At 33.5% G+C, this 24,268-nt stretch overlaps 1 long non-coding RNA gene across 2 annotated transcripts in view; it reads right to left on the bottom strand.

The window, feature by feature from the left end:
• The window catches only part of LOC142222139 (uncharacterized), a 524,629-nt gene that overhangs the window by 467,732 nt on the left and 32,629 nt on the right, over positions 1 to 24,268 (bottom strand). The gene's annotated exons all lie outside the window — the stretch shown is intronic.

A 24,268-nucleotide genomic window follows, 5' to 3' on the forward strand; every position in this document is an offset into this window, starting at 1 on the left:
TGCTGTTGCTGACAGCAAAGACAAAACCAAGAAAGTAATATGCAAATTTACGGTTGGCTGGTTTGAGCCAATTTTTGCAGTTAAAAGAACGAAAAAAACAACAGAAAATAATTATTGGCCTTTTAAAAAGTTCAAGTCCATACTCTCACGCAAACGTACACATAGAAACATGAGTATACACACAGAAACGACCTAAGCAACCTAAAAAATGGCAAAAATAATGACCAATTACAATAATCTACCATTTAGGTAATTTTTTTTTCATTTTCTATAATCGTTGCTTCTACACTTTTTGTGTTTAAAGACCAAATACTCTGTTCAGCAGAGCAAGTCGATCATTGTCGTCATCGCACCGTTGCAAGTTCATTGGCCTGGCTAATTATATGCTCGAGAGAAGATTCAAATCAATAACAGCTGAGCGTTTGTTAGTTCGTTAAACTTTGGTTGAATTTTAACGGCTCAAAATAGCCAACTGGCCTAACCATCTTCTTAACAGCTCTGTGTACATTCTAATGTCTTAGTCATTAACATGCTTCAATTCAAAGAATCTTAAAAAGTAGCATTAGGAAGGAATGCTTGAGGAGGTAATGTAATTCATTAATGAAAAAAAATCTAAGGAAGTAAAAATCACTGGTGATTTCGCAAGAAATTGAAATTGAATTTACATGAAGGTATTTAAATAATTTATTACTACAGGGTAACAAAGTAAATCCCTTTTTTCTTAATTTTTCTTAATAAAAAATGTCGGACATAACATCACATTTAAAAAAGAGTTTAGTTAAAGCTCGAATTGGTTACCTTTTGCACGAATTGTGGCCTTCAAAAGGTCGACAAATCGATCACAAGATGCACGAAAGTTGCTATGCGGTATTTTGGCCCATTCTTGGCGACGAGCTGTCTTGAGAAGTAACTGGTTGGCTGATAAGTCCCCAGTCTAACAAAGAAAAACACATTTTTTTGTCAAAATTCGTTTTTATTATTCAACATAGTTCCCTTCAAGAGCGACACAACGATTATAACGTCCTTCCAATTTTTGATACTATTTTAGTATTACTCCTTCGGTTTTGCCTCAAAATATGTTAAAAATAGCATCGAAAATAGTATGATGTGATTTTTTTCTCAGTGCATTGGAACCTTCCATATTATATGTAAATTCATATAAAAAAATTGAAATATAAAAACCTCGGTATTGTTAGTTTTTCTGGTCTTTCTTTGCTTTTGCTTCAATGCCGTTTCCTCGAATGTAGAGGATTTAGAGAAAGAGAGAGATATTAAATATATTCAATTTTATTCCATTCAATCGTTTTATTGTAAAAAACAAACACATTTCTATAACAATGGTAACGTTTTATAGCAATTTTAAGCATTATTAGAAAAGTCATACGGGGGGTCAGACAAAACAAGCTATACTAAATTTCTGGCCCCATGAATGGGTCTTCATTGTGCTGTAAAATTCACATTCAATGTAACCTCACATTGAGTCCAAAAGGGGATGCAAGCCCATATGAGCCAAATACCCAGAATGTCCAATAAAATCTAAGAAACACGACACGAATAGCACACACGGTTGCCACAATTGGTAGAATTATAGAAACCAAGGTAAATATTTACTCTTTGGCAGATTGATAGAATTTTTGATGTTTTGGTAGATTTTGCAAAATATTCCTCCCCAACTAAGACATTTTTTTTCTATAGAAATAAAATTGTCACAAAATTTTCTATACATAAAAAAATTTTGACTAAATTTTCTATAGATAAAAAAATTTTGACAAATTTTTCTATATAAATAAAATTTTGATAAAATCTTCTATAGAAATAAAATTTTGACAAAATTTTCTATAGAAATAAAATTTTGACAACAGTTTCTATTATAAAAAAAATTTGGCAAAATTTTCTATAGAAATAAAATGTTGAAAAACTTGTTGATAGAAATAAAACTTTGACAAAATTTTCTACAGAACTAAAATTTTGACAAAATTTTCTATAGAAATAAAATTTTGATAAAATTTCTATAGATAAAATATTATGACAAAATTTTCTATAGAAATAAAATTTTGATAAAATTTTCTATAAAAATAAAATTATGACAAAATTTTCTATAGAAATAAAATTTTGACAAAATGTTCTCTAGAAATAAAATTTTTACGATATTTTCTATAATAAAAGTTTGACAAAATTTTCTATAGAAATAAAATCTTTGACAAAATTTTCTATAGAAATACAAATTTTGCCAACATTTTCTATAGAAATAAAATTTTGACAAAATTTTCTATGGAAATAAAATTTTGACAAAATTTTCTATAGAAATAAAATTTTGACGACATTTTCTATAGAAATAAAATTGTGACAAAATTTTCTATAGAAATAAAATGTTAACAACAGTTTCTATTAAAAAACAAGTAAGGAAATTCTAAAGTCGGGCGGGGCCGACTATATTATACCCTTCACCACTTTGTAAGTCTACATTTTCGATACCATATCAAATCCGTCCAATATGTTGGATGCTTTATGCACCCATACACATATATTCTGTATATCTGACCAGATCTAGACAGAGTTCTACAATACTTATAGATTTTACATTTAAGTCGGCTAATGCGCTGAGGTGGAACACATTTTAGTAAAAAAAAAATATAGGAAACATGTAAATATGAACCAATTTTGAGGCAGCTTCCCAAAAGTGTATTTATGATTTATCGGTCGACAGATGTGTATTAGAGTAATAGAAAAATGTGAGTCATTTGGATAAGTTTTCGACATAGCAGTGGCGATTTGATAAGGAAAATGTGGGTATTTCGGCCAGTTTTGCCTAAATAGGAAAAACATATATATGGAATCTATATCGAAATCTGAACCGATTGCAATCACATTTCACATGCAGTTACTATGTTGAATATACTCCCTGTGCAAAATTTCACGTAAATCGGATTACAACTTTTACCTCTGTGGTCATATGACGGAAAATCGGCCGAAATATATATGGGAGTTTTATCAAAATCTGAACCGATTTCAACCAAAATAAACACGCATATGCAGAACTTAATTCTACTCCCTGTGCAAAGTTTCAAGTTCAATTCTACTCTCTCTGCAAAATTTCACGTAAATAAGAGTAGCACTTGTGCCTCTGTGGGCATATTTGTCCAAATCGGGCGAATGATATATATGGGAGCTATATCTAAATCTGAACCGACTTCAACTAAATTTGGCACAATTAACGATACTATTAAACGTACTCCTTGTGCAAAATTTCAAGCAACTCAGGGCAAAACTCTGGCTTTTGAGGCCATATAAATCCAAATCGGACGAAAGATATATATGGGAGCTATATCTAAATCGGAACCGATTTTAACCAAATTAAGCACACTTAACGATACTATTAAACGTACTTGTTGTGCAAAATTTGAAGCAAATCAGGGCAAAACTCTGGCTTTTGGGGCCATATAAGTCCAAATCGGACGAAAGATATATGGGAGCTATATATAAATCTGAACCGATGTAGCTGATATTTGGAAAATTTTCTCTAGATAAGAAATTTTGACAACATTTTTCATGGATAAAAAATGTTGACAAATATAGAAATAAAATTTTGACAAAATGTTCTATAGAAATAAAATTTTTACGATATTTTCTATAGAAATAAAAGTATGAAAAAACTTTTTATAGAAATAAAATTTTGAAAAAAAATTTCTGTAGAAATAAAATTTTGACAAAATTTTCTATAGAAATAAAATTGTGACAAAATTTTCTATAAATTAAAAATGTTGACAAAATTTTCTATAGAAATACAATTTTGATAAAATCTTCTATAGAAATAAAATTTTGACAACAGTTCCTATCAAAAAAAAATTGGCAAAATTTTCTATAGAAATCACATTTTGATACCACATTGAAATAAAATTTTGACAAAATTTTTTATAGAAATAAAACTTTGATAAAATTGTTGATAGAAATAAAATTTTGACAAAATTTTCTATAGAAATACAGTTTTGACAAAATTTTCTATAGAAATAAAATTTTTATAAAATTTTCTATAGAAATAAAATTGTGACAAAATTTTCTATAGAAATAAAATAGTGACAAAATTCTCTATAGAAATAAAATTGTGACAAAATTTTCTCTAAATAAAAAATTTTGACAAAATTTTCTATAGATAAAATATTTTAACAAAATTTTCTATAAAAATAAAATTTTGATGAAATCTTCTATAGAAATAAAATTTTGACAACATTTTCTATAGAAATAAAATTTTGACAAAATTTTCTATAGAAATAAAATTTTGACAAAATTTCTATAGAAATAAAATTTTGACAACATTTTCTATAGAAATAAAATTTTTATAAAATTTTCTATAGAAATAAAATTTTGACAAAATTTTCTATAGAAATAAAACCTTGACAAAGTTTTCCATAGAAATAAAATTTTTACAAAATTTTCTATAGAAATAAAATTTTGACAAAATTTTCTATAAAATAAAATTTTTACAAAATTTTCTATAGAAATAAAATGTTGACAAAATTTTCTATAGAAATAAAACCTTGACAAAGTTTTCCATAGAAATAAAATTTTGACAAAATTTTCTATAGAAATAAAATTTTGACAAAATTTTCTATAGAAATAAAATTTTGACAAACTTTTCTAAAGAAATAAAATTTGGACAAAATTTTCTATAGAAATAAAATTTTGACAAAATTTTCTATAGGTAAAAAATTTTGACAAAATTTTCTATAGATAAAAAATTTTGACAAAATTTTCCATAGCAATAAAAAATTTGAAAAATTTTCTATAGAAATAAAATTTTGAGAAGATTTTTTATAGAAATAAAAATTTTCTATATAAACAATGTTTGATAGTTTTTTTGGAATTTTTTCTCCAAATTTTGGTAGATAATTTTAGGCTCGAGTGGCAACAGTTATAGCAAACCTAAATACTTTATCATTGAAATAAAATTTTGACAAAATTTTCTGTAGAAATAAAATTTTGACAAAATTTTCTATAGAAATAAAATTTTGACAAAATTTTCTATAGAAATAAAATTTTGACAAAATTTTCTATAGAAATAAAATTTTGACAAAATTTTGTATAGAAATAAAACATTGACAAAGTTTTCCATAGAAATAAAATTTTAACAAAATTTTCTATAGAAATAAAATTTTGACAAAATTTTCTATAGAAATAAAATTTTGACAAAATTTTCTATAGAAATAAAATTTTGACAAACTTTTCTAAAGAAATAAAATTTTGACAACATTTTCTATAGATAAAAAATTTTGACAAAATTTTCTATAGATAAAAAATTTTGACAACATTTTCTATAGATAAAAAATTTTGACAAAATTTTCCATAGAAATAAAAATTTTGAAAAAATTTCTATAGAAATAAAATTTTGAGAAAATTTTTTATAGAAATAAAAATTTTCTATATAAACAATATTTGGTAGTTTTTTTTTGGAATTTTTTCTCCAAATTTTGGTAGATAATTTTAGGCTCGAGTGGCAACAGTTATAGCACACCTAAATACTTTAGCTGGACAGAAGGGCAACTAGTGAGTGACTGGAATAGTAAATTTGAAAATTTTTATATTCAAAACTAAATGACTATGATGACTATCTGTCGCATTGGTGAAAGGGCCAGAGGTGAGTGAGGCACTTTGCCAAACACGCACATACAAGCAGTAACCAGATGGAAATGGTGGTGTGTGGTCCGCTATGTCAATTCTCCCAAATGGAAATATATTCAAATGGGAATTATTCGATTATTGCATGTGGATGTGTGTGTATCTGTTTTTTCTCTTTGACTGTTTCGCTTCGAAGTGCATTACCAAATAGGGGGAAATGAATTTAAAATTTGGAATTTTGTTGAATAAAGTTTTTTTTTATTGATACTTCTGCTTTGTGTGTGTGTGTGTGTGTGTGTGTCTTTTTTTAACCCTAATGGAATGGCATTTGCGATGATTTGACGATAATGAAATTAGAATGTTATGTAACCAAGGAAACTCTGTGGACTGCATAATAAATTAACTATCAAATAGAACGTTCAAATACCATTTTTGTGGGACTTAAAGAGGAAACCCCTTAAAAGGGTCTTAGATGAAATGTTTACAAACGATTTGCCGCTTGGTAAATTTAGATATATTTTTAAAAATTATCTATTACTGGAATCTCCAACTAATGACTGGGAATTTATGATTATTTTGTTTTGATTTATGCCTTCATGAAAGATTGAGAGGTTTTTTGTTACAAAATTTTGGGACTTGGTAGTTAAATTTTTAGTATAGTATCAAATACAAAAAATGTTTTCAAAATTTTACGTAAATGTATGTGAAATTACAATATGTCTTTTTTCAAAAGCTTTACTTTGTACATAGTTTCTAAGAAAGGTACCGACTAAATTTCTGTGTTGCTTTGTAGACAAGATACAAAAGTCAAAAAAAAAATTAAAGACAATTGCAATAATTTTGAATAAATTTTCAGAACTATTAAAGCCAACTTGACCTTACTCAAACAAAATTTTCTTTCATTTTGGGATACACAATTTTAAGTTGAATAACTTAACTATTAGGACAAAACGACTTCATTGAAAAGTTTATCGACTTTTGGACAAGGAAAACAACTTTATATCGAAGAAATGCGTCTTTTTTATTTTTATGTTAGCCTGATATATACGCAGGCTGGGTTTTCGTCCAAATCAATTACTTTACATATTATTCCAATTGGACATGAAGATTAAGGAATTTGTATTATTAAGTTATTGAAAAGAAAATGCCAGATACCCATCTTACAAGCCTGACTATACATATTTTTCAGTGTCGGCCAATTCACATTTCCACAGTCTCCAGTAAGATCTGGCTGGGTGAGATGATTCAATTTGGGTCTTATATGCTAATTTTCAATGAAAATGACATACGAGAATCATTTCGCCAAGTATTTTAAAGACGTGAAATCTTTGGCCTCATGACAATATTTTTTTAAGTGTACGACTCTAAAATACCTCCAGATTTCCACCTGATAAATATTACGGTATCTGAAAGCCCAAGAAGTCAAATCGGAAAAATTGCCGATAAAGACTGCAATGCATAGAAGTCAAGGAAGTGAAATCGAGAGATCATTCTGTATGGGAGCTGTACTTAAACATTAATCGGCATAAATCAAATTGGACACAACTATTTTTGGACTTCTAAGATTTCCACATCGAATAAAAGTGTCGTGTTTAGAAGTCAAAGAAATAAAATCGGAAGATCGGTCTATGTGGGAACCAGGATTGTGGAGTCCGAGTCTGAAGATTTTGCTGGAGTCGGAGCCGGAGTCGTAGAAATTTCGCTCCACTCCGGCTCCGGTGAAACAAAATTTGAAAAACACTTCATATCTCTGTAACTAAAGAAATATTTCGACAAATTAGAACATCGAAAAACGAAGTACTGGATTTCAGGCCATTCAAACTGTATTTATATGGGTGAAATTTCACGGTGATATAAAAAGTAGGTTTTACTAGAATATGGGCTGAATCGATCAATTGTATTATCTATTTTTACCATATTATATCGATTTTTGACCCTATATATACTCTTGATAAAGGTACAATTTTAAGTCAATATAGCAGTTAGGTTAGGTGGCAGTCCGATTTATCAGGTTCACTTAGACTATTCAGTCCATACCACATTGGTGAACTTCTCTCTTATCACCGAGTGCTGCCCGATTCCATGTTAAGCTCAATGACAAGGGACCTCCTTTTTATAGCCGAGTCTGAAGGGCGTTCCACATTGCAGTAAAAGCACTTAGAGAAGCTTTGAAACCCTCAGAAATGTCACCAGCATTACTGAGGTGGGATAATCCACCGCTGAAAAACTTTTTGGTGTTGGGTCGAAGCAGGAATCGAACCAACGACCTTGTGTATGCAAGGCGGACATGCTAACCATTACACCACGGTGGCTCCCTATATAGCATATAGCAGTAGAACCTAACGTTCTGAATTTTTGGCAGGCATATCGTGTTCGAAGATGGGTCATACCGGACAATTTTGTGATATAGCACCTACATATAAACCCAACTTCCGATTTGTTTTAAGAAATTTTTCCCAGTCCAAAATTTTCATAAGATTTGTCAGAAATTTTGAATTTAGAGTTATTTGAGATCCATAAATAAATGCGGGAATTTGCCGTCTGCTGTAATTTTAAATTAAACCTCTGCCAACATGCCATCTGAGCCGGCCTTTTGGGAGAATGTTTGTTTCATCAAAGCCTCGACCCCAAAGCCCAGGTGGAAACTATACCAAAACATAGACCAACATTAAATAACTCTAGTTTTCCAAACAAATCAAATGCGTGGAGGGTCGATTTATATGGGGAATATATCAAAACCTGGACTGATGTGGCCCATATACGAACTTCACCAGTTTTCAGACGAATACGAATCTGTTCCAAATTGCACGTTTTAGAATTTCCCTCTGATCAATAAAAAGTTTTTTTTGAGTAATACATGTACAGATTCTCTTAATGTCATGTTGTATCTATTATCCCTAGACACATTGACCAAAAAGTCAGCTGCAATAACAATTGTCAAACCAGCAAAAAAATTTGGAAGTTCTTCCAAAGGCACAAATTTAAAAGCACTTCCAGAAGATGCACTCCCAATGATGTTCTTTATTTTAACCACCCAGGAAGTTCGTTTAATTCAATTTTTTATAACTTGTTTTTTCATACTTTTAATGGGTAATTTTAACTTTTTTTGTTTCAAATAAATTAAAAACAGATTATGAATTCATGAAATGGAACAAGTCATTTAAATTTTGTCGAAAAAATTGCTAAATCCAATCTGAAAAAATTGTGAATTTTTGAAAATATTTGAGGTCAAACGATTCCGAAATTAGAATCCATTAAAAATTATAAAAAATTATAAAAATTATTTATTTGACAAAATATCACAGAATTTTTTAATGTACATCCAAAACATTGAATTCGGATAACACCTAAAGAAGAGATGCAAATTAAGTGCAACGGCTGTTGAAATGGAGGACTTCCGTCCTATGACAAGCCCATGTTAAACTCATCGCTTCTGCGTCAATTTTGCACCACTTCCGGATCCAAAAAGAACATTTTCATTACTTTTTTGGCGACGCTTTTTTTTTGCTGGGAAGCGATGCGAGGTATCGCTATAGTGAAACAAATTATGTTCTTGATAATAAGATAATAAGAAATTTATTCACTTCGCTTCGAAATTCCCAGGGAATTAGATTCGCATACTCACGAAGTCCAAACTCTATTTTAACTGTTTCATGTTTTGCAAAGTTGGAGCATGGTGAAGAAAAACAGTAAGGACAAAATAATAAAAAGCTTTTGTAAACAACAAAAAGCTCCTTAGGATATTAGTAGCCTTCATAAAACGGAAGGTTAAGAAAATCAAAACAAAAACAAATCAAACAATAAAAAGCAGAAAAGGAAAAGTACGGATGAAAAGGTTTATTCAAATTGCGCAAGTCATATAAATGTCAAAACTGAAATTCTCCTAAATCTCTACACGTGAGAATATCCAATGAGAGAGAGAGAGAGAGAGAAATGCGAAAAGCTATAGAAAATATGCAAAAAACATAACTAATGATAATCATCATAAAAACAAATGCAAAACTTTTATTATAATATTACTAGTAGAAAAGTAAAACAAACTAATCTTTAAATTATGTGTAATTTAACATTCCATTTTGCCTCATATGACTGGGTTTTCGCCATGGAATCATGTATCCAAAATATTGTTTTTCTTACACTTTGTCTTGTATATTTTATATAGTTTTGTTATAATAATAAATTCCATTTATATGAAGATATGTTTATTAGATAAGTTCGAGCTATAATGGCGGTTAGAGAATTGCATCCTTTTCACGAACGGAATAGTTTAGTTTTCTTCAAAAGTTCATATATCACGAAAGCCTTTTGAATGAAAAACACAAAAAAAGAATATGTGCCTAAATATAAATGGCAATATAGAATTTTCATTTGAAAATAAAGATCGAAAAAGCTTAAAATATATGAAAATAAATGACACATTAAACTAGCCGAGACACAAACCATGTCGTTTTCCAGTGTTTCTTTCCATTTGGAAAGATTAGATTTTCAATAAAAATCAGCACCGTGGAATGCTTTTGAACCACTTGCATTTATAGTTTTTTTTCAAGACTTTTCTTCTTGATGACAGATATTCTCCCAAGCAGATAAGTTCAACCAGTAAGCTTCCCGAAGATAAATTTAAAGATTTTTACCTATGAAGACTAGATCAGATTCTGGATTTATAAGAACCTTTTTATTTGAGGAATCATTAACATCTCGTGTAAGTGCGCAAGAAAATGATGAAATAACGCCTTGATTTGAAATCTTCAATCGGTAGATTTTTAGACCCATTATTTAAATGATTGCGAAAAGTAAAATCTGGAAATTTTACATTCTGTTCCTAGCAACTTTCATGATCAGTGTGCCTTCTCTACCCTCAAGATGTGAAATCGATCTATATGGAGCCCTTACCAAATGGACCAATAAAAACTAAATCCGAGAGATCGGTCTTATGGGGGCTATTCCAAAAACATGGATGGATACACACAATATTCAACACATCTAATTGTAGTTCTGGAATCTAGACCTGTTGAAATTCCAAAAAGTGCATGACTGATCCGAAAACTGATGTCCAGATTTCTGGGCGCAGGGGTTAAAAACTTGCTCATGAGCTAAACTTATCGCTAGAAGGGATGCAACACATTTGGGAAATTAGCTTAGACTAAAGCTGTTGAAATTCCAAAAAATGAAAGCGCTCACCGATGTACAAAAACAGTTAGACTGGAAAGTGTCAAATGAGTTATTTAGCTTGCACGAAAGTGACTAGTTACCAAATTTGGTTTCCCCCAATGAGAAGCCATTCTAACGAAACGATCGATTTTATTTGCCAAAGAGGTCAGCTAAAAATGTAAAACTTCTGACCAATCGAAAACCTCAAGCACCACCAATGGTAATGATGTGGGCCGCCGTAACTGCCGATAGGTGCTCTCCGATCGTATTCGTCGACGTAGGGTCCAAGTAAAAACTGAATATTATCGGGAATATGTCACAGCATTGAAGACGTTGACAGATAAACAAGGACATTTCAACAGGATTCAGTACCATCGCACTTGTGGTGCCAATACTACGCACTAAGCATGCGTCAACCAAGAATGATTTATGAAAGATCCCAGCAAAAAAATTTGGAAGTTCTTCCAAAGGCACAACTTTAAAAGCACTTCCAGAAGATGCACTCCCAATGATGTTCTTTATTTTAACTACCCAGGAAGTTCTTTTAATTCAATTTTTTATAACTTGGTTTTTTCATACTTTTAATGGATAATTTTAACTTTTTTTGTTTCAAATAAATTAAAAACAGAGTAAGAATTCATAAAATGGTAAAAAACATTTAAATTTTGTCGAAAAAAATGCTAAATTCAATCTGAAAAAATTGTGAATTTTTAAAATATTTGAAGTAAAACGTTTCCGACAAGCATTAGAATCCATTAAAAATTATAAAAAATTATGAAAAATATTTATTTGACAAAATATCACAGAATTTTTTAATTTACATCCAAAATATTGAATTCGGATCACATCTAAAGAAGTGATGCAAAAGCAGTGAAACGGCTGTTGAAATGGAGGACTTCCGTCCTATGACAAGCCCACTTCCGGATCCAAAAAGAACATTTTCATTACTTTTTTGGCGACGCTTTTTTTGCTGGGATGTTCCTCATTTCACACAATGATCACCAAAATTTTCTTTTGTGCCTGGGGCTTTTTGGAGAGTGAGGCAGGAGCTTAAAAATACCAAAATGTCGATACTCTCAACACGGCGCTTCGCCGAGTTTGGGTCAAAATGCCGCAGATCCACATTCGTTCAGCGTGTAATGGCTTTGTCGGCCATTTGAAGACCATAATTCGTGCCAAAGGTAGCCAATTCGAACAAAACGACACTGATTCTAAAATGTGATGTAAATGTGCTATAGTTAGCATGCCCGCCTTGCATACAAAAGGTCATGGGTTTGATCCCAGTATCGACCAAACACCAAAAAGTTTTTCATCGGTGGATTATCCCTCTCAGTTATGCTGGTGACATTTCTGAGTGCTTCAAATTTCGAACTCGCCTGTGTCAAGGAAGTCCCTTGCCATTAAGCCAAACATAGAATTGGGAAGCACTTAGTCATAAGAAACAAGTTCATCACTGTGGTATCATAGTAGACTAAATTGTCTAAGTGAGCCTAAAATATCGGGCTACCACTAACCTATCCTATTCCCATTTTTATACCCTCCACCATAGGACGGGGGTATATTAACTTTGTCATTCTGTTTGTAACACATCGAAATATTGCTCAAAGACGACATGAAGTATATATATTTTGGGTCGTGGTGAAATTCTGAGTCGATCTAAGCATGTCCGTCCGTCCGTCTGTTGAAATTACGCTAACTTCCGAACGAAACAAGCTATCGACTTGAAACTTGGCACAAGTAGTTTTTATTTATGTAGGTCGGTCCACTTTTACGTATAGCCCCCATATAAACGAACCCCCAGATTTGGGTTGCGGAGCCTCTAAGAGTAGCATATTTCATTCGATCTGGCTAAAATTTGGTACATGGTGTAAGTATATGGTCTCTAGCAACCATGCAAAAATTGGTCCATATCGGTTCATATTTATATATAGCCCCCATATAAACCGATCCCCAGATTTGACCTCCGGAGCCTCTTAGAGGAGAAAAATTCATTCGATTCGGTTAAAATTTGGTACATGGTGTTTCTGTATGTTCTTTAACAACCATGCAAAAATTGGTCCATATCGGTCCATAATTATATATACACCCTCACAAAAAATCGCTTCTGTAACATATACTCCCAAACATATTTTGCTTCAAGCATATACATTTTTGGGTATTGCCCAAACATTTATATGTTTGATCTCTTCCAATATATAATATGTTTGAAAGCATATTGGTCTAAACAATATATGTTTGGGTAGTCTAAGTTCCAAACATTTTGTATTTTTGCATCCAAATTCAATAATGTTGTCTTCCAAAAAACAATATGTTATTATGTGAACATATAATATGTTTGGAAGCATTTTGCACACAAAAATATTATATGCTTAAAAAAAATTCTCCCAAACAATATTGTGCTCAAAATTTTATTTATTTATTTATATATTTACAATCATAATGAATTATGAAAATAAACAGGTAATATAGGTGCTAACAACATAGGTTTTCGACCTGAATGCTCAAAATTTTGTTTCTGCCTAATTGTATATTCCACCACATCTTTCTCACTTCCACGAGATTTTTTAGTTCTTAGCACCTTTTTCTGTTATACAAACATTGTAGAAGAAATTATTCAATTTTATGATTTTTTTTATTTTAATTTTACCTTTTGCCGGACGGGGATTCGAACAGCGGACCACACAGTTTGTAAGGATCAAAGAAGTAGCTGATCAATTGCCCAAGGAAAAATAAAATGTTAATTTTGTAATAACAAGCAACAACCACCAACTTAATTCAATATCGCTCCCTGTTAAATAGCGCTCCAAGCTACTAAACACATATATGTTTATAGGCTATTTCTAAATTAATATATGTTTGCATCCAAGCATATTATATTTACAAACATTTAATGTCCCAAACATAATATGTTCTAACATATTAACATATATGTCCCAAACATGTTATGCTAGTTTATGAACATTATATGCTTGCACTCAAAAATATTGTGTTTAAAAATTTGTGTTCCAAACATATAATGTTTATAGCCAAACATATGAAAAACAGTCTTTTTCATCCGTGTAGACCCCATATAAACCGATCCCCAGATTTGGTTTGCGGATCCTCTAAGAGAAGCAAATTTCATCCGATCCGGCTGAAATTTGGTACGTGGTGTTAGTATATGGTCTCGGAAGCCACCGTGGTGCAATGATTAGCATGCCCGCCTAGCATACACAAGGTCGCGATTCCTGCTTCGACCGAACACCAAAAAGTTTTTCAGCGGTGTATTATCCCACCTCAGTAATGCTGGTGACATTTCTCAGGGTTTCAAAGCTTCTCTAAGTGGTTTCACTGCAATGTGGAACACCGTTCGGACTCGGCTATAAAAAGGAGGTCCCTTGCCATTGAGCTTAACATGAAATCGGGCAGCACTCAGTGATAAGAGAGAAGTTCACAAATGTGGTATCACAATGGACTGAATAGTCTAAGTGAGCCTGATACATCGGGCTGGCACCTAACCTAACCATTGTTATTGATGTAGGTCGGATGGTATTGCAAATGGGCCATATTGGACACTTTTAAGTATAGCCCCCATATAAACCGACCCCCAGATTTGGTTTGCGGTGCCTCTTAGAGACGAAAATTTTATCCGATCCGGTTGAAATTCGGTACGTGATGTTAGTATATAGTCTCTGATAACCATGTGAAAATAGGTTCATAATTATATATAGCCCCCATATAAACCGTTCCCCAGATTTGATCTCCTGAGCCTCTTGGAGGAGCAAAATTCATCCGATGCGGTTGAAAATTGGTACGTGGTGTTAGTATATGGTCTCTAAAAACTGTGCAAAAATTGGTCCACATCGACCCATAATTATATATAGCCCCCATATAAGCCGATCCCCAGATTTGACCTCCGGAGCCTCTTAGAGGAGCAAAATTCATCCGATCCGGTTGAAATCTGGTACGTGGTGTTAGAATATGGTCTCTAAAAACTATGCAAAAATTGATCCACATCGGTTAATAATTATATATAGCCCCCATATAAACCGATCCCAAATTTGTCCTCCGGAGCCTTTTGGAGCAACAAAATTCATTCGATCCGGTTGAAATTTGGTACGTGGTGTTATTATATGGTCTCTAACAACCATGCAAAAATTGGTCCATATCGGTCCATAATTATATATAGCCCCCATATAAACCGTTCCCCAGATTCTCTCCGGAGCCTCTTGGAGGAGCAAAATTCATCCGATCCTGTTGAAATTTGGAACGTGGTGGTAGTAGATGGCCGCTAATAACCATGCCAAAATTGATCCATATCGGTCTATAGTTATATATAGCCGAACCCCTATCACATAAAAATTTGTCCATATCGGTTCATAATCATGGTTGCCACTCGAGCCAAAAATAATCTGCCAAAAATTTATTCCTATAGGATTTTTTTTTCAAAATTTTATTTCTATAGAAAATTTTGTCAAATTTTATTTCTATAGAAAATTTTGGCAAAATAGACAATTTTGTCAAAATTTTATTTCTATAGAGAATGTTGTCACAATTTTAATTCTACTGAAAATGTTGTTATCAAAATTTTGTTTTGTCAAAATTTTATTTCTATAGAAAATTTTATCAAACTTAATTATATACATATTTAATCGGCCTTTTTTAGTTTAATATATACCACGTATGGCAATTTAGAAGACGGTGTTAGGAAGTTTTAAAGTGTCCGCAACCCAAGTAATTCGATTGTGGATGACAGTCTTCAGTAGAAGTTTCTACGCAATCCACGGTGGGTGGGTACATAAGCTTCGGCCTGACCGAACTTGCGGCCGTATATACTTGTTTGCTTTTGAACAATAAAATTTTAAAAATTCAAAAGATATAATGCTTTACTTTGTTGCATTACATATCAGCCTTCCCGTAAAGCTGACAGAAAAATGAAGTGTAATGCTGATGAGGAATGTGGAAAATTTAAATGTGGTAAATTTTAAATAGAAATCAAAACGATAATAATGAGTGAAGAATATGAAATGAATAAATTATTATGTTTGTTGTAGCATCAAGTAAAACCTGAATTTAAAATTGAATTGTTTCTTAAATGTATCCTTAGAGTAATTTCCCCATTCTATGGGTTGGAAGCAAAATTAAAATTATTGGAATTGGCTCAGTTTTTTTCTTTTTGTAATTTATTTTTCCTGAAAACTAGTTTACTTTTTTAGCAGCTAAAGTCATCTTATATTCTTTTGTGTGTCTTTAAAAATATGTACTTTCCACAAATCTCATATTTAATGTGATCCACCCTATGATAACTGCAATTGACGCAAATAATTTATTTCAGTATTACATTCGTTTGCCTCAATTACCATAATCAAAACCTCTAAAAATAAAAATTCTCCATGCAATTGTGAATGCAGTAAATAACATGTCTTTCAGTTTCACACAATCATAGAAAAGGTGAAAAGAGAAGTGGCAAAATGCTCCCACAAATACCCACAAACAAAAGTGAATCTTCCAAGTGTATAGAGAAGAGTAAGTGAATGTGTGTTGATTTATTCGCACATTCATGCGGTTTCAAACTTTATCGTTTAACTGCAACGACTAGCTACTGTCGTTGCGATAAAACCTTCCGTTAGCATTATCATAATGTGCAACATTTTGCACGCTGTGATAAATTGTTTATAGCCAATTACTAAAGCAGAGAGAGAGTGTGAGTGAGAGAGAGAAAGTACTTCAATACACATATACAACATACGCCCACTCAAATTTATGAATTAACATTAGCACTTATACACAGTGTATGAAAAGAATGGTGAAACGCAATCATGCAAATGCCACCACACCACTGACATAATACCGTGCGAATGACGGAACAATCATCACCAGTTTTATTGTAGAAAATAAAATGTAAACAACAAAACCAATTGCAAAAGAGTGTAATGAATGTACTGCTGCGACAATGGTGCTATGTTCCCTTACATCTTATATTTAACATGCCATACATCATTAAGTTTAGACCATACTAGACTATGTCACAAATAATCGAGTTTTATACTCACTACCATAGGATGGTGATTGAGGTATAAAAAGTTTTTCTGGCTGTTATATTCACGTAATGGACCTATCATTCTCAAAATTGGCACATATTCGTTTTTCGTCTGTAAGCAAGTCAAGTTCGCAAATGGACTATATAGGTTTAGCTTTTGATATAACTGTCCTCTTTCGTGCAAGCTAACCAAGTCCGTGGCACTTTCCAGTTTTATGTGCATCTCTCACTTTTTTGAACTTCAGTAGCTTTAGTCCAAGCTATTTCTCCACAATGTACTCGCGATATTTTCAGATCACAAGTAAGTTTCTGACCGGTTTACAACCGATAGCAACTTAAAGTCGGTGGCAATACATATCAGCCACACTGTATATGTGATTGACTTTATATGACTTTATACACTAAAAAAATATTGTCCTGTGCCCAAAGATGTCATTAAAAAAATAATGCGAATTTTGCTTAGCATACATACGCATTTCTTTAATATAAAGTTTTTTTTCCTTGCCTAAAAGTCGATAAACTTGTCAATGGAGTCGTTATGTTCTTATAATTAAGTGATTCGACTTAAAAATGGATATCTTTACATGAAAAAAAATTTTGTTTAACTATTGTCAACATGTCATTATTAATTCTGAAAACTTCTACAAAATCAATGAAATCGTTTTTAAATGTGTCTGACATTTTGCATCTTGACAGCAAAGCAACAAATCGTTTAAAAATAGGAGATGTCTTTCAACACCTTATTTTAAAGAAGACTTTTTCTTGAAACATAGAATAATTTCGACTAGAAATTGCATCTGAATTTGGAAATTGAAGTATGGTATATACGGCCGTAAGTTCGGCAAGGCCGAAGCTTATGTACCCTCCACCATGGATTGCGTAGAAACTTCTACTGAAGACCGTCATCCACAATCGCATTACTTGGCTTGCGGTAACATTTGCCGATGGCGAGGTATCTTGAAACTTCCTAACACCGTCTTCTAAATTGCAAGGTAGTCCATACGTGGTATATATTAAACTAAAAAAAGCCGATTAAATACGTATTTAATTAGGTTAGGTAAGGTGGCAGCCTGATGTACCAGGCTCACTTAGACTATTCAGTCCATTGTGATACCACATTGGTGAACTTCTCTCTCGTATATAATTAAGTTTGACAAAATTTTCTATAGAAATACAATTTTGACAACATTTTCTATAAAGTAATTAGAAGTAAAATTTGGACAAAATTTTCAATAGAATTAAAAATTTGATAAAATTTTTAGAAATAAAATTTTGCCAAAATTTTCTACAGAAATAAAATTTTACAAAATTTTCTATACACAGAAAAAAATTTCCGTAGTTAAACTAAAGCTAAATTTAACTTACTTTTATTGGAAAAAAATTATTTGCTTGTAGTTAAATTTTATTATTTTTATCGAAATTTTCCACAGCTTAATAAAATCTTACTTTTTTTAAGTATGTCTCAAAAATTTTATGAACTAAACGTGAGTATAAAGTTTAGTGACTGTATACATAAGTTCAATATGAACTAAAACAAATGAAAATTTTCGTACGATTCCCAAAACTAGTAAGAATGAACTACTGTATGGTTAAAATGGTTATGATTTGGCGCCAATGATTTTCTTCTTTACTTTTAGTTAATTTTTTCTTCTATGAGATGATGTAATTTCGTGAACTGCAGTTAAAAAGTACAACAGGGTATTAAAATGTCCTGGTTTTAACAACGCTTTGTGGAAATCTCAAAATGTGGAGTAAAATTTAATTCAATTTTCGTTCCTGGTGGTCCATTATTTTTCTATAGAAATAAAATGTTGAAAAAATTTTCTATAAAATTTTTATTGTTGTTTTGATTTTAGCTTAAAACTATGCGTTGACCTACAAGAGTAGCTTAACCAATAGAGGAAAAGTTTGTTCAAATTTATTTTTTATTTGGTTATTTTTATTTGATTATTTTTGGCTCGAGTGGCAACCATGATTATGAACCGATATGGACCAATTTTTGTGTGATTGGGGACGGGCTATATATAATTATGGGCCGATATGGACCAATTTTTGCATTGTTATTAGCGGCCATATACTAACACCACGTTCCAAATTTCAACCGGATCGGATAAATTTTGCTCCTCCAAGAGGCTCCGGAGATCAAATATGGGAACGGTTTATATGGGGGCTATATATAATTATGGACCGATATGGACCAAGTTTTGCATGGTGTTAAAGAACATATACCAACATCAAGTACCAAATTTCAACCGGATCGGATAAATTTTGCTCCTCTAAGAGGCTCCGGAGGTTAAATCTGGGGATCGGTTTATATGGGGTTTATATATAAGTATGGACCGATATGGACCAATTTTTACATGGTTGTTAAAGAACATATACCAACATCATGTACCAAATTTCAACCGGATCGGATAAATTTTGCTCCTCTAAGAGGCTCCGGAAGTTAAATCTGTGGATCGGTTTATATGGGAGTTATATATAAGTATGGTCCGATATGGACCACTTTTTGTATGGTCATTAGAGACCATATACTAATACCATGTACCAAATTTCAGCCGGATCAGATGAAATTTGCTTCTCTTAGAGGATCCGCAAACCAAAGCTGGGGATCGGTTTATATGGGAGCTATGTATAATTATGGACCGATATGGACCAATTTTTACATGGTTGTTAAAGAACATATACCAACACCATGTAACAAATTTCAACAGGATCGGATGAATTTTGCTCCTCTAAGAGGCTCCGGAGGTCAAATCTGGGGATCGCTTTATATGGGGGCTATATATATTTATAGACCCATATGGACCAATTCTGGCATGGTTGTTAGAGACAATATACCAACACCACGTACCAAATTTCAACCGAATCGGATGAAATTTGCTTCTCTTAGAGGATCCGCAAACCAAATCTGGGGATCGGTTTATATGGGGGCTATATATAATTATGGACCGATGGGGACCAATTTTTGCATGGTTGTTAGAGACCATATACCAACACCACGTACCAAATTTCATCCAGATCGGATGAAATGTGCTTCTCTTAGAGGCTCTGCAAGTTAAATCTGGTTGTCCGTTTATACGGGGCTATACGTAAAAGTGAACCGATATGGCCCATTGGCAATACCATCCGACCTACATCAATAACAACTACTTGTTCCAAGTTTCAAGTCGATAGCTTGTGCCGTTCGGATGTTAGCGTTATTTCAACAGACGGACGGAGGGACGGACATGCTTAGATCGACTCAGAATTTCACCACGACCCAGAATATATATACTTTATGGGGTCTTAGAGCAATATTTCGATGTGTTTCAAACGGAATGACAAAGTTAATACACCCTATAAGATTTGTGTCCTAGTATTTTTTATTAATTTCATCTATGAAAAAAATTTGAATAAATAAATAACTATAATAATGCAAATATTAATAAATAAAAAAATGTAGTATGTAGTAGCACGCTAAACTTAAATTTAAATTATCCCGAGTGCAATTCTCGTTTTCAGTCCATCTTTCAATGTCAGCCCAGGTCTCCAATGCTGTCTTAACAACAAATTCCCAATAATATTCAGTTTTATTTGGACGCCCCGGTCGATGAATTGGAACGGAAAGGGAGCGGCCCACCGTGGCTGGTGGCCAATCGAAAGTGTAAATTTTCAACTGACCTCTTTGGCAAGTATACCCGACTACTTTGTTTGTTCACAAACTGCTCAATTTGGAATGGCTTCTCGTCGGAGTAATCCACATTCGGTAACTGACCACTTTCATGCAAGAGAAGCAACTCGTTGGTTCATTCCAGTTTAAGTATTTTGTGCATCGGTCACTTTTTTAAACTCCAATAGCATTAGTCCAAGCTCTTTTCTCAGTATGTCTTTCATCCGTAGTCGGGATATTTTCATCTCACGAGTAGGTTCCTGAGCGGGTTACAAATGATACCAACCTGAAGTTGCTTGCATATGCAATACATATCAGCCACACTATTTATGTGATTGTTGATTATATTAAAACAACTCCGAAAAGTGGACTTAGCAGCTTTTATTCTGACATCCTTCTTATGTGAGTCACAAGTAGAATTGCTTAACAGGCTACTAAATTGCACAACTAATAATCATTCCTGCTGGGTTCACAATTAGTTGGATCTCGGGGATTGACAGGGGTAACTATTTACAAGTACACATCACTCAATAAATGTGTTGATGAACTGTGAGATAAGTAACGGTTCGTGGCATAGAGAATGGAGAGTAAAGTATTGATTGATTTAACGAAGGCGAGCCGTTAATAAGAATCCTTCAGACGGGTAAATTGAATTTATGGCGCAAAGCACAAGAGAAATGAGTAGCGTTCAAACGACTGCCATCCCATTTGGCCAACAACTAAATTGGCGCCCTACACTTGCAGCGAAATGACAAAAGCGGAAAAGTGAGACTAAAACCAAACATTATACATGAAATGTACACGGCAGTGCACTAATAGAAAAAATTAAGTTCCAAAATGGTGATCAGATTGCAACAAAATGAAACGGAAACGGTCACGAAAAATCAAAACGGAATGATCAAGGTTTCGTTCACAGGCGTTCACGATTTCATAAACGGCTTTCGTGTTTCTTTGGCCATGAAAAGTCTTAAAATATTCGTTAGACTTTCTTATGGCAGCTCCGTCGCTGGTGCGCTAAGGCGACATTTAGCGCGAATGGTGCAGACAATCCAGGTTCGAATCACGGTGGCGGATTTTTTTATAAATTCGTAACCATTACGTTTCCAGACCGTGAACGCTGGTTGTTGTTTTGACAACTCATGGTGTCATTTTATTGTTATTTTGACACCGCCTGTTCTCCGTTTGACACCACATGTGCGTTTGACACTTTCATGAACGGATCGTTTTGAAATGAGCACGCTTTTCACAATTTTTTCTATGGGTGTGATTAAATCTATAATGATGTGTGGTGTTATTGATATTCAAAGCCAGTGCTTCAAAAATCTGAATTTAGAAAACGGTCTCTTAGATCCCTTAATACAATGTTAAATATTCTATATGTAAACATGTGGTCCAGAAAACCACCAGCGGCAACAACTGCAAAAGGATAAGCGAGCCGTGGCTTCGCTTACCTACATTGCGGTGCACTTCGGCGGTTGGTACACTGGCGAAACCTCTTTTCATTCAGATTTTCATTTTACAACCCTAGTGTTGCAATCTGCCAACTGACAGATTTATCACAAAGTTTGAGATTTTTGAGGATATACGTAATCAGAGCGTTTTGACATGCAAGCGCTATTTGTGTTTTTTACAGCAACTCGAAAGGTTCATTTCTACCAAAAAAATGGAATTAAATCAACTTTCGCCGTGGATTAGATCAACAACAGTGTATCGATGAACATAATTCACGTTTTGGTGATGGAACTTCGTCAAGGACCAGTGTTTATCGATGGTATGGTAGATCACTCCTAGGCGAATTTCGTGAAGTTCGTCCTAAATCAGTTGTTCGTTACGGAAACCATTGACCGATACGAACCACATCCAACAATAGTTGCTCGTGCTCGAAGCACTTGCAAGCAAATTATCGCATGTTTTTTTCGGAACAACGCAGGACAGTCAATTCTGTTGCCAGTTCTTTTTTTTTTTTAAGAAATCTAGAAAACTAGCCGCCGATGACGGATCACTCTTCACCACGACAATGCGATCTCTCACACATCGTCTCATACAACTGCATTTTTGAGTACTCAAAACTTCGATTTGATGGGTCTTCCGCAGGGAGCCACCATGGTGCAATGGTTAGCCTTGCATACATAAGGTCGTGGATTCAACCCAAGTTTCGGCCGAACACCACAAAGTTTTCCAGCGGTGGATTATCCCCTTTCAGTAATGCTGGTGAAATTTCTGAGTATTTCACAGTTTCTCTAAGTGGTTTCACCGTAATGTAGAACGCCGTTTGGACTCGGCTATAAAAAGGAGGTCCCTTGTCTTTGAGCTAAACATAGAATTGGGCACTCAGCACTTAGTGATAAGAGAGAAGTTCACCACTGTGGTATCACAATGGACTTAGTAGTTTAACGGCCATTTTTATGTAGCTCCGTTTAGCTTTAACTTCCAGTTAACGGAAAGTAAATTGCAAATATCTTCTCTCCGGGTAACGTTAACTGAAAAAATTTTGGCAGTTAAGTTTCTAACTGGCATATGGAATATATAGACAAGATGACAGCTATGTCCATAATACGATTTAAAAGTTCGTTAGTTAACGGAACACTAACGGAGCTTCATGAAAATGGGGGTAAGTGAGCCTGAAATATCGGGCTGTCACTACACCTAACCTAACCTAGTGCAGGTGACAAAGCTTCTCAAAGTGGTTTCACCGCATTGTGGAACGCCGTTCCGACTCGGCTATAAAAAAGATCCATTGTCTTTGAGCTAAACATAGAATCGAGCAGAACTCAGTGATAAGAGATCACCACTGTGGTATTACAATGGATTGAAAGAAGCTCACCGCTGTGGTATCTCAATGGATTGAATAGCCTGAAATATGGGGAGCCACCGTGGTGCAATGGTTAGCATGCCCGCCTTGCATACACAAGGTTGTGGGTTCGATTCCTGCTTCAACCGAACACCAAAAAGTTTTTCAGCGGTGAGTTATCGCACCTCAGTAATGCTGATGACATTTCTGAGGGTTTCAAAGCTTCTCTAAGTGGTTTCACTGCAATGTGGAACGCCGTTTGGACTCAGTGATAAGAGAGAAGTTCACCAATGTGGTATCACAATGGACTGAATAGTCTATGTCAGCCTGATACATCGGGCTGCCACCCAACCTAACCTAACCTACCATGGGGCTGCTACTATACCTAACCATGGGTCATACGCCGTGTAATCCTGACTTGGCATCGAATGACTTCTTTTTATTCCAGCACGTAAAAACTAAAATCAGAGGTCGAAGTTTTTTTTTCCACAACTTAGGAAGCCGTTGATACGTCCAGGATGCATGTTTTGGAGATACCTCAATCAAAGTGCCAAAAGTTCTTCGACGATTGGTTCAAATGCATGCAAAAGTGTATCGATTTTAATGGGGAATATTTTGAAGAACAATAAAGCTATTTTCGATTATTAATATTTATTGTTTTTCTCTTATTTAGAATTATCTAGTGTAGATCGCCACGATCCTGATTATCTGAGCCGTAAACCAATCCTAAAAGTTTGGAATTGAATTAAAGGATCTGGGAGATAGAGGTTCATGATTAAATTTAATGAGCAGTGTGGTGTGTTTTTATTGCCCCAGAGATAAGAATTTATACAGACCTGCACATACCGGATATCTTTGGTGGGAGAGCTTTATTTTTTAGTGCTCTGAACCATACAATTCAACTTTAGGTTACGATAGGTAAGACACCAAATTTTTGTTCAATTACTGTACCACTGTGGGTCCAAGTTCCCAGTTTCTACAATGGATTTATTGCTGCAGTAGATATCTTTCTTCATCTGCTCCTAGACAATTCATTTCTAGATTA

This window comes from Haematobia irritans, chromosome 1 (genome assembly GCF_050003625.1).
Source record: "Haematobia irritans isolate KBUSLIRL chromosome 1, ASM5000362v1, whole genome shotgun sequence".
NCBI classification, from domain to species: Eukaryota; Metazoa; Arthropoda; class Insecta; order Diptera; family Muscidae; genus Haematobia; species Haematobia irritans.